Source organism: Quercus robur, chromosome 10 (assembly GCF_932294415.1).
Source record: "Quercus robur chromosome 10, dhQueRobu3.1, whole genome shotgun sequence".
Lineage (NCBI taxonomy): Eukaryota > Viridiplantae > Streptophyta > Magnoliopsida > Fagales > Fagaceae > Quercus > Quercus robur.
In genome coordinates this window covers 20727260-20740175 of record NC_065543.1, presented here as the reverse complement: position 1 = coordinate 20740175, position 12916 = coordinate 20727260, and positions in this window count along the sequence as shown.

The following is a 12916-nucleotide window of genomic DNA, read 5'->3' as shown; positions in this document are numbered from 1 at the left end:
CTAGAAAACAATGAAGCGAAGAAATGGAAAATAGGGGAGGAGGGGGAGGGGCCAAAGCCAATATTATTTTCCCATAAGAATAAATAAAAATCAATTAAAGATCACATGACAATCTTATAATTAAATAACTGCATGGCATAAACACTTAGGGTATGTTTAGTAATTGTTTTTTTTTTCTTTATTTTCTGTTTTCAAAAACAATTTTTTATTTTTGAGACTAAAAAACTTGTTTAGCAGCCCAAAATGGACAAAAAACAAAAACTATTCTCAAAACTCAATTTGTGAAGGAAACTGAAAACATACAAAAATGTTGTTTTCAGTTTCTAATTTTCAAAAGTCAATAAAAACACAGATTTAATTTAATGAATCTAACTCATTTAATGAGTTAGCATTAGATTTCAAATCTTGGTAACAACTTATTTTAGTTTTTTTTTTCTTCAAAAAATTATCTTTTTAATTTTAACTAACCAAACATGGTTTTGATTTCAAAAATACAAGAAAATTTTTTTTTTTTTTTAAATTCCCAAAAACAAGTTTTTGAAAATAGAATACAAAAACTGTTACCAAACATAACCTCAAATAACAACATCAATTTATAAGAACTTGTAGTAAATTAAAAATACTCGACTCACTAATCTATTAACCATGTAAGCAATATTACTAACGATAGTTGTAAGGACTAGTGTTTGAACCTCAACCCACCAAAAACAGTGGATGATCAACAAGCCCAAAACAATATATTTTGTCAGAGAATGGGTTTTACAAGAAGGCGTCTCAACAAATGAAGTATGGGCTATAGCTAATATGATTCATGCCAATAAGACTAAAAACACAAATTGATAAAAATAACGCTCCTCGGTCAAGATCGAGGATGAGATGTTCTTATATTAACTCAAGTTTATCTGAATACAATGTGTTCTTCTCTTTTTTCTCTTTTCATAGATTACATGCCCCATTTTTGATACCAGATTCATAAGGGGCAACCCAAACTTAACCGATATAATAAATAGAAATAGGTTGGATAAATATATTTTATATTTTCTAGTTTTTATGGAATAAGAAAAGCACTTAATAATTTTAAGGATAGATAAGCTCACCACCAAAGTAAACCCAAAGGGATACAGATAACACCACCCAAAGGAATTTTAGCTAAAGATACATAACTATTTTGGCTCACTACTCTATGAGATACAGATTAACACCACCTAAGAGATACAGAAAACCGATACTCGCCACTCAAAGGAATCCACCCAAGGGATAAGAGATAATTTAGAAGAAATTCATCTTCTGAAAAACACAAGGTTTTTTTTTTTTTTTTTTTTTTTTTTTTTTTTTTTTAATTCTAAAAATACACTCTATTGATTTTTATTTGATTCAACCAAAGGCTTAAATAGAGCTTGGAACAGCCCCCCAAGTATAGGAAAACGAAAATAATAATAAATACATTCACGTAATCAAACCAAAGTTAGATATGACTCTTAGGAACTTAGAAACACAATAAATTACTTGTCTGCCTAGGAGAAATAAAACATAAAGTCTGATTCATCCTAGGAGACACTGAATAAAGACAAACTGACTTATTAAAAACTTTTTAAAATAATGGGCTGTTATTTTGATCTTCAAGGAAAGCTTTTTGGATCGGATTGTCATCAGATTGGCCTTGCTGGATCTTGGGACACTTCGATCAGAACTTGGAACACTTTGGTGTCAAGAGGAACAAAATGTAATGGCTGAATGTTAGGAAACCAACATTAAATGCTCTTTGACTTCTTGGAGAAAATGACTTCAAATATTTTTTGAATTGTTGGGAAAATAATGACTTTATTTGCTGGGCTTGAAAATCAACATGGTTGGGCTTAAGAAACTAATTAGATTGGGATGTAAGCTTATTCAGATACTCCTTATGCCACCATGTTTGTAATTGTCACTTTACTCCAGTGTCAATTTTTTACAGTGGCCATTTCCTTATATAGTCTTTCACCCCTCCATCCCAACCTTCCACCAGTTGATTTTGTAGAAAATTCCTTGGATGCTTGTCCTATCAGGACCTCCTAGAAGCTTTGTGAGTAGTTGTGAGCTCATATGGCATTGTTCAGGTGTCATTTCTCCATAAATGCAGCCAGTTCATTTGGTACAGTGCATTTAATGTGGTGGTGACAGCCTTTTTTCTAGATATTTCTTCTTTTATTGTTGACTTAGCTTTGCTACCTTCCTTGAAACTTATCTTTCCAAAATGGTTACCTACCTAAAGCTCTCCCGAGGTGGCTCAGCTCCTCGGGAACCACAGCTGACTTGTCATTCTCTTCCTTTATCCTCGGCCCATTGACTTAGGCTTAACAATCCCTTTGACCATCCTCAGGCTTTTGTTCGTCCTTGGGCACGACCCATAACCCAATATACTTACTCGATCTTCCTGTCCTCACAATAGCCCCTCAAAACTCCACTTTTTCTCTACTGATGAAAGTGGGGTTTTGATTTTTGTTCCAAATTTTTACACACTTAAGGAACGTTCCCACGTGGGACCGTCTTTTCACCTGCTCTGAGTATGCTCTTGACACTTCGGCATTCACAACACCCCATTTATTACTTCACACGACGCTTTGTCCCCCACATTCTACAACGCGATGGAGATCCTACGATTAGGATTTTCCATGGAATTTCGAGTGGGAATTTTCCCATTCACCTTGTCTCCCTATATAAAGGGCGTAGGGAGCCCATTTCCTCAATTTTCCAAATCTTCAATCTCTTAAAGAAGCGATCCGAGGTGCTCTTGATACACTTCCCTGTAAGTACCATCTAGCTCGTATATAGACTTTAGGATCCTCTCCTTCCTTGGCCTATAATTCTTATCTTTACTCTTTAACAGTTTTCTTTTATTTCCTAGATGGGTAGATATACTAGTTTGGTAGATACTCCTGAGGGTATAGAAGCTTTTAAAAACCGATATAATATACCACCTTGGGTTACAATATAGCATTGCCTTTTAGGAGACTGGCATGCTTTTAGACTTGAGGGGGTTGTGGTAACTATGATTGCCTTTTATAGATGGGTGAATGCAAATTCCTATGGAGAGGGTAAATAGAGATTTTTTAATTGCTCATAGACTTTACTCGACCCAATGCTCTCTAAACTTATTTAAGATACTAGGTAGTGTTGACGCCCTTAATCGTAAGATGGGAGTGAACCTCACTCATCACAATGTTAACTGGGTGTGTAACGGCCAATACCTTAAAGACATTGGGTATTATCTCAAAACTAGGGTTCCCTTGGTCAGACTAATTTCGTGTCTTCCTGAATCCAACAAGGGTTTGGACCAAGATTTCTTAATCGTCTTGGGTGAATGGCACGATGACTTACATTGTCCAACATGAAATGGGCAACCAGGTGGGGTATTCTAGGCTTAAGTAACCCATCCATTTTCCCTTAGATAGTGAAAATTTTGCTTTAGTAGGCATTCTTCTCTCTAATAACTACATATCTTCATTTTTTTTTTTTTTAAATCATGCCTTGGTTCTTTACTTTTGCAGACAAGAACGTTACAGCCCCAAACTTCAACCTGGTCAATCAAGGAGATCTTAACAGAATACTTCAATTCGAGATCTTCCTTTACAAGGATGGACAACTGTGCGCTGCCCACGTCATTCTCGAGTACAAGCCAATCTCCTCCAGCTTCCAGTCTCCCAAGAACGTCATTAAAGCCAAAAATCCTCGACTGCATCTGATCGACATTGCAATACTTGGATTCATCGCTGGCCCTCCCCCTGAAGGGACTCACCGAGTTGAGTTGCTTAACCAACATACCGTCGAAGAGGAGGTGATTTCTTTAGACTCGGAACAAGAAGAAGAAACAATCCAAGTGCTTGAAGTGGTAGACTTAGAGGAAGACTTTAAAGTGTTTGATTGACTAAATCTTGCAAAATCTTCAAACATCACTCTGAGATCTTTATCCTCTACCCTAGTCAGCAGCAATCAAGAGATAACTGACGTACCAAAAGCAATGGTGCTACCATGCAAGAATACCAGCTTGCTCGAGTTGCTAGAATCACATGCTGGAGGATCCACGCTTGAGATGGCAGTCCATCCTCGACCTCTAACTCCTATTCCTTCCCACACTTCCCTTGCCAAGCCCCTAGAAAAGAAGAGGAAGAGGGAAAAAAAAGGTAAGGAGGCATTTGCAGAGGGTGAGATCCCACCTCCTAAGGACCCGAAGCCCCAAAAAGGGGCAAAAACTGCTAAAGGGCCACAAAGAAGAAATACGACGGAGGGCTCAGGGATCGAGATAGTGCCAGATTGCCGTGCTAGGGTACTAATATGGAATCTAATGCTCGAGCTGGATAAATCCCCTCTTCCTATGGACTCCTCCATTAGGGATTTTCAACAGGGAAAGGTAGGCTACGTAGCCAATGCCTTGGAGCAACCACTACTCCTTCCTCAAGACATGGTCAACTTGAGGACTTTGAAGAAACATGAGGTTTTCTTGACCTTGAAAAGGGACTTAGCTATGATAAGAATTTCAACCTGTTACTCACTTTGCTTTTTACTTAAAAACTCTTCTAACTGGGAATCTAACTCACTTTTTGTTTTGTTTTGTTTTATTTTGTTTTGTTTTGTTTTTTTTTTTTTTTTTTTTTTTTTTTTTTTTTTTTGTGGCAAGCAATCAAAACAGCTCACATAGTTGAAGAGTGGGTGGATCATGCCCACTTTAAATTGAAAGATGAGGAGGCATGCCGGGTGTTAGCAATTAAAAACCTGGCCCTTGCCAAGAAGAAGATTAAAAACCTTGTCACAAAGTTGACCGAGGCAAATAGAGAGAGGAAGAGTGCTGAGGTTGCTCTGGTTGGAGCCGAGAAGCAGGTTGAGAAGGCCGAGGAGCAGCTTGCCATTGCTTGGGAGAAGATTAATTCCCAATAGAAAGAGTTGGAGAAGAAATAGGAAGCTATAGCCCGAGCAGAGCAAGCTGGCTACGATGTTGGGGTGAAGGAGACAGAAGATGCTCTAAGGGCCCAAGTCATGGAGGTTTGCCGAGATTACTGCCTTCAGGTATGGACTGAGGCATTAAATCTGGCCAGGGTGGATGCTTCCTTGGAGTTAAGGAAGACTGAAAATATTTTCTATCATCTAGCTCTGCAGATAGCAGCCCAACTATCCACCGAGGAGGCTGTTGCTCCTACATCTCTGCCCATCTTCCAACCTACTAATGCTGCTACTGCTTCCTCAGAGCTTGCCAAAGAAGCAAAGGTTGAGTACTCCAACCCTTCTCCAACAACTAACACCTAGATGATGTTGTATTCCCTTACATCTCTTGTTATCTTTTGGGTAGTTGTTGCTGTTTTCTCTTTTTTGTTTTAAAAATCCTGATGTGCTTTCCGTATATTAATGAAGAATTTATCTGGTTAATGAAAAGTTGATCTTGTGTCCACGGCTATCTCTTATCTTGCATGGCTATCTCATGCTTCTCTCCCTTTTTTTTTTTTTTTTTTACTAAGGCAAAAATCCTTACTCATTTGAGCAAAGTTTGACTCAACTTACATCCAGCCATTTTTTAAACTTTTAAGAAAAAATATAGGATCCATAAGACTAAAACCGATCACGACCTTCTTTCAATATATTTATATAGTCCAAGGGACTGAACTTGGTCTTTCCTAAACACATTTTTCATCCTCACCAGATTTTTCTTAACCCATCAATAAACTATGAATGCTAATTTATCCAAGGCATGTGGTTTAAGGAGCCAAACATAGTTGAGATCTTGTTCAACATTAAATTGAATAAAGAGTATTAATTTACCCTAGGCATGTGGTCTGAGGAACCAGGTATGATCGAGATTCCGTTTAACACTTAACCAACTAAAAAGTAATAATTTATCCAAGGCATGTGATTCGAGGAACAAGGCATGGCTAAGGTTCTGTTTAACACCTAACCAAATAAAAAGTATTAATTTACTCAAGGAATATGGTCTAAGGAACCAGGCATGGCCGATATTCTGTTTAACACTTAACCAAATAAAAAGTATTAATTTACCCAAGACATGTGGTCTAAGGAACCAGGCATGATCGAGGTTCTGTTTAACACTTAACCAAATAAAAAATATTAATTTCCCCAAGGCATGTGGTCTGAGGAATTAGGCATGGAAGATGTTCTATTTAACACTTAATCAAATCACAAAGAATTTTAACAACAGTAATTAAACCAAAAGATGGCAACGCTGCCTTTCATTAATAGTAATATCTTCGAAGATTATTTACATTCCATGAACATGGCACAACATTTTCATCCAAGTCTTCCAAAAAATAAGCTCCTATACCAGCTATCGAAGTGATGCGATATGGCCCTTCCCAATTAAGTCCCAATTTTCCCCATGGTGGGTTCCTCGTAGTACCCACCACTTTTCTCAAAACTAAGTCTCCAAGAACCAATGGTTTGACCTTCACTCCCATGTCATACCCCTGTTTAAGTTTCTGTTGATAATGCGCTAGCTAGACCATGGCTATTTCTCTCCTTTCATCAATTAAATCCAAACTTTCTTGGAGTAACTGATCATTTTTGTATGGGTCATATAGACTTGTCATTAACGTCGAAAATCCCACTTCCAAAGGGATAACAGCCTTGAAACCAAAAGTAAAGGAAAATGGAGTTTCCCCAGTTGACCGACGAGGAGTAGTATGATATGTCCAGAGAACATGCGGGAGATCGTCCATCCATTTACCCTTAGCTTCATCCAACCTTTTTGTCAACCCATTAACTGTGACCTTATTAATAGCTTTGGCCTACCCATTCCTTTGTGGGTAGGCGGGGGTTGAGTATCTATTCCCAATGCCTAGCTCACAACAGTATCTCCTGAAAGCCTTACTATCAAATTGGAGTTCGTTTTTCAAGATGAGTGTCTAGGGGATTCCAAATCTGGTGACAATATTCTTCCACACGAAATTTTTCGCATCAACATCCTTGATGTTAGGCAATGGTTCAAGTTCTACCCATTTTATGAAGTAATTTATCCTAACAAGGAGCCATCTTCGGTTTCCTATTGCTCTTGGGAATGGTCCAATGATGTCTAAACCCCACTGTGCAAATGACCATGAACTAGAGGGAGGATTTAACATGCCTCCAGGTTGATGGATGTATGGGGTAAACCTCTGGCACTAATCACACTTCTTGGCATAATCTTGAGCCGCTTTCTGCATACTCGACCACTAGTAGCCCTAAGTGAGAGCCTTATGTGATAAGGACCTTCCTCTCGTATGACTGCCATAGATTCCTTCATGCAATCCTTCCAATAATGGTTCCACTACCTCAGGGTGTACGCAAAGTAAATATGGTCTAGAGAAAGAGCGCTTATACAGTTTTTGCTCCTCGGATAGCCAAAAACAAGGAGCTTTTCTTTGTATTTTCTCAACTTCTCCCTTGTCGTTGGGCAACACTCCATCCTTTAAAAATGAAACCAATGCAAAGGGTCCATCCAACTCGAACCAACCCTCAATTGGTGCACGCCGACCATAGTTTGTCTTCGATTAGTAGACATTAATAAATCATCGACGAGTATAACCTGAGGAATACCTTGCTTTGAGGAAGTGGCAAGAGTTGCTAGAGAGTCAGCATGAGTATTCTTGCTCCTTGGGACTTGTTGTATAGAGAAAGATTCAAAACTAGACTGCAATCACCAAGCCTTATCAAGATACCCTTGCATCCTTTGATCTCTAGCTTCCAATTCACCATTAATTTGTCCGACGACCAATCTTGAGTCTGGAAAAATATCAACAGCTTTGCCTCACACTTTTTTCACCATGGGTACCCGGTCAATAAGGCTTCATACTTGGCCTCATTGTTTGTGGCTGAAAAATCTAACCTCAAAAATTTCTCAATGGTGATCCTCTCCAGAGATATCAGAACTATCCTGATGCCAGACCCTTTCTAGTTGGCCGCCCCATCTACATAGAGCTTCCACATCGATGGTTTGAGGACAATAATTACTGTGACTTGTGCCCCCATTGATTCATCCTCCTCGGCAATAGCCCTTTCAGGATACTCAATGAATTCTAACACTAAGTCTACTAGCACCTGCCCTTTGATGGTCGTGTGGGCCAAATACTTGATATCAAACGCTCCTAAGATCGTTCCCTATTTGGCAATTCTCCTGTGTAATCAGACCTTTGAAGTAATGACTACAAAGGGAGTTGGGTAAGGGCTATAACCGTATGCACCTGAAAGTAGTGAGGGAGCTTCCTCGTAGCATGCACGATGGTCAAAATGGTTTCTCTAACGGCAAGTAATGGACCTCTGCCTCTTGCAAAGTCTTACAAAGACTTACTCACATAATAGACTAGTTTCTGCACCTAGCCTCCATTTTACCAAAACTAGACTAACCACATGACATGTAACTGCGATGTAGGCAAAAAGGACTTCCTCCTTTTCCGGTTTAGAAAGAATAGGAGGACGAGACAGGTATTCCTTCAGTTCTTTGAAGGCAATGCTATGTTCTTCAGTCCACTCGAATCCTTTTCATTTGTGAAGGAGCTGAAAAAATGGTTTACATTTGTCTACTAATCGGGAGATAAACCTGTTTAAGGCAACAGTCATTCTAGTTAGCTTCTGAACTTCCTTATGATTCCGAGGAGGTTGCAAGTCGCTTATAGCCTTAATTTGATCAGGGTTAACCTCTATTCCTCGATGTGTAATCATATATCCTAAGAACTTGGTGGAATTAACACCAAAAGAGGATTTTGAGGCGTTAAGTCACAGTTTATGTTTTCTTAGTACTTCAAACACACTTCCCAAATTGCTTAAATGCTCGGTCACTAATTTGCTCTTCATGACCATGTCATCAATATATACTTCCACATTCTTCTCGAGTTGAGACTCAAACATTCTAGTTACCATCCTCTAATAAGTAGACCCAGCATTCTTCAAACCAAAAGGTATCACCCGATAGTGATAATTTCCTGTAGGGGTTAAGAAGGCATTCTTCTCCTGGTTGGCCAGAGCTAAATATTTGATTATACCCTTGAAAAACATCTCGAAAGCTCATCCTAGGATGTCCAACCGTAGCATCAACCAATTGATCAATTCGAAGAATTGGAAAGGGATCCTTGGGGGCAAGCTTTGTTCAAATCAATAAAATCTACACACACCTTCCATTTACCTAACTTCTTCTTCACCACAACTGTATTGGCCAGTCACTCTAGATAAAACACTTCCTTGATAGCTCTTGCACGCTTAAGCTTACTTACTTTTTCCTTAACGGCCTCGGCATGCTTTTTTGAGGAGCGCCGAGGAGGCTGCTTCTTAGGGAAGACCATTGGGTTCACATTCAAATGATGGCAAATAAAATCTAGGTCCACCCTCTAGGGCTTTATACACACTCCAAGCAAAAACATCAATATTCTTCCTAAGGAAAGCCAACAATTCCTCTCTTTCTTGGGGAGGCAACTGAATTCCGACCTAAAAATACTTCTCTGCATTAGTGTCGATGATAACCTTCTCGAGCTCTTTGCACATCACTCCCCTATCTCCAATATTTGGGGGTTCAGTTACTTCTACTAATTGCTATGAGACTTCCTTTTGGGTAGCCGAGACTCCCTCCTTTGACTGATGTCTAATAGCGGCGACCAGGCATTGTCTTGCCATGACCTGACTTCCTATCAATTCCCAAAGCTGCTCCCCCCCCCCCCCTAAGGGGTACTTCACCTTCATATGCAAAGTCGAAGATACTGCTCCCATGGCATGGAGCCACGGTCTTGCTAGGATAGCAGTGTAAAGCTTACTTCAACCACTTTGGATCTAGTTTGAACAGACAACCTGATTAGGCCCTTTGGTATAACAATCTTCCCATCAAATCCCACTAAAGGTGAATCATAATTAACTATGTCCTCGGGTTTCAGATTAAGCTCGTTGTATAGGTTGGGATACATGATTTCAGCTTTGCATCCTTGGTCGCCTAGGACTCTCCTTACATCATACCCTCCAATACGAAGGGTTACCATTAGGGCATCGTCATGTGCTTGATAAGTCCTAATCTTGTCTTCATCAGAAAAACCCAAGATGGGTCGGATTTCCAACCTTCCTTGATTAGACTTAGGGACTTGGTCTGCGGTATCTGGTCTTGCTATGGGCATAACCTCGGAAGGGTATCACCCCATCCGATTTGAGGCTGCAAAAATAACATTAATTGTTCTCAAGGATGGCCTCGATAGAGACTCCCTTTGATACATCGACTTGATCTGACTTCCCTGCTCGGAGGGTTAATGCACAAATTGTCTCAGCTTCCCAGCTTTGACTAGTTGTTCCAAGTAATCACGAAGAGTTCTACAATCTTTAGTGGTATGCCTACGGTCCTGGTGATATTGACAGTAAAGATTCTGTTTGTGCTTGGTGGGATCACCTCCCATTTTGTTTAGCCATTTGAAGTAAGACTCACTCTTTATCTTTTCAAGGATCTGATGAATTAGCTTCTTAAACACTGAACTGACCATTTGAGCACTAGGGTGCCCAGTGTGACCAGCAAAATCTCTCTTGGGTTGATTATGATTATACCTCTCCGGCCAAGAATCTTTTCGGTTAGGAGCAATTTTTGCCTTCCCCTTCCCTTGCTGTTGATCCTTCTCGACTCATTTATGCTCATCAATTTGATCCATGAGCTGATGCATGTTTCACGCAGGCTTCGTCGTAAGAGACTGTCTTAAATCGTGCTTGGTAGAGAGGCCAACTTTAAATGTCCTTATCGCCACATCTTCAAAATCTCTGTCTATCTCGTTAAACATTTCCCAGTACCTATCTGAATAAGTTTTCAGGGTCTCACCCTCACTTATCACCATAGATAGCAAGGAATCCAAAGGTCAAGGAATCCTACTGCATGTAACAAATCGGGCCCCAAAAGCCCTAATTAGCTATTCAAAAGAGCTAATTAAACCCTCATCCAATCTGTCAAATTGCCTTATCACAACAGGTCCTAAACTAAAGGGAAAAACCTTGCACATCAGAGCTTCGTTCTTGGAATGCACAACCATCCTCTAGTTGAAATGATTGACATGCTCCACAGGGTTGGTCCTTCCATCATAAATAGCAAAGGTTGGTTGTGTAAATCAACGAGGGAGTTTAGCCCTATCAATTCTACGTACGAACGATGATTTAGAAATTTGACGCAGCGCCTTACTCATCGCGTCATTACCTATGCTCTTGGGCGTCAAACTTTTAGCTTTCTTCCTATGATACAGCTCATCTCTTTCCAAATGTGGAGATAAAAAGAAGGATTCATTAGGGGGTGTTTTGGACCTTGGCCTGTAGTTAATCTTCATCTGAGTCAGTTTCTCAGCTAGAAGGGGATGCTTCTTGTTGCTTACGACGTAACTTCTTGTGTAAATGATAAATTTCCAACCCGAGATTCCTGGTTTCCTCATCATGTGAGACGTGGCTCCTTGTCGTAGAATGACTCCTACTAGTATGATTTATGTGTACACTAGGAGTCCGGTTAGCCTCATGGTCTCTCCTCCTTTCAAGTTTGACGAAATGATCTTCTCACTGTGACCTAACAGATTCTTCTCTATTTGGTCCTGATCCTTCCATGGCTGGTTAAAATTGCAAGTGCTTCCCTGTTCTCCACAACGCCAATTGTAAGGACTATTGTTTGAACCTCAGCCTACCAAGAATAGTGGATGATAGCCCAACAAGCCCAAAACAATATACTTATTAGAGAATGAGTTTTACAAGAAAGCGTCTCAACAATTTAAGTATGGGCCATAGCTAATATGATTGATGCCAATAAGACTGAAAACACAAATTGATAGAAATAACACTCTTCAGTCAAGTCCGAGAATGAGATGTTCTTATATTAACTCAATCTTATATGAATACAATGTGTTCTTCTCTTTTTTCTCTCTTCTTAGATTACATGCCCCATTTTTTATGGTGGCCAATTCCTTATATAGTCCTTTACCCCTCCATCCCAGCCTTCCACCTATTGATTTCGTAAAAAGTCCCTTGAATGCTTGTCCCATTAGGACCTCCTAAAAGTTTTGCGAGTAGCTGTGAGCTTAGATGATACTGTTTAGGTGTTATTTCTCCATAAATGCGGCTTGTTCACTTGGTGCAGTGCATTTAATGTAGTGGTGACAGCCTTCTTTCCAGATATTTTTTCTTTTATTATTGACCTAGCTTTGCTACCTTCCTTGAAACTTATATTTCCAAAATGGTTACCTACCTAAAACTCTCCTGAGATGGCTCGTCTCCTCGGGAACCATAGCTCACCTGTCATTTTCTTCCTTTATCCTCGGCCCATTGACTTAGGCCTAACAATCCCTTTGACCATCCTCGAGTTTTTGTTCGTCCTCGAGTACGGGTCATAACCCAATATACTTACTCGGTCTTCCTATCCTCACAATAGTTAACATAAAGACCAATATCGCTCACTTTTTTAAATTTAAAAGATCAATAGAGCTTATTTGGAATTTGAAGGAACAATCGCACTTATAAATAATCTAACCAATAGTGGTTTCACCTTAAAGAAATACTAACAAATAAAATTCGTCAACAATAACTAATAAAAACTTTAAAAGAGTCTCAATCCACTTTATCTAAATCTAATGCTTGTTTTTCCGCAACTTTAACTACCCCTAATAGTTTTGAAGTTGGCGTGTTGTTGTATGTTTGTGTTTTTTTTAAAAAAAAAAAAAAAAAAAAAATCTAATGCTTGTCTTTCCTAAATAGGGGTAATGCTTGAAACCTTTTATTACCCTCTAAACATAATAGCACTCTCTCTCTTCTCATTTCTTTCCTATTTTCTCCTTTCATTGGCTAAAGTTCCGGACTTTGATTTGCCTTATTGCTAATTCACTGTTTCCCTCAGACTCCTCTTTTCTGTATCTAGTGTATAGAGGGACAATAGGGAAAGCGAAAGAAAGAGTAAATAGTGTTTGAATAGATCGAT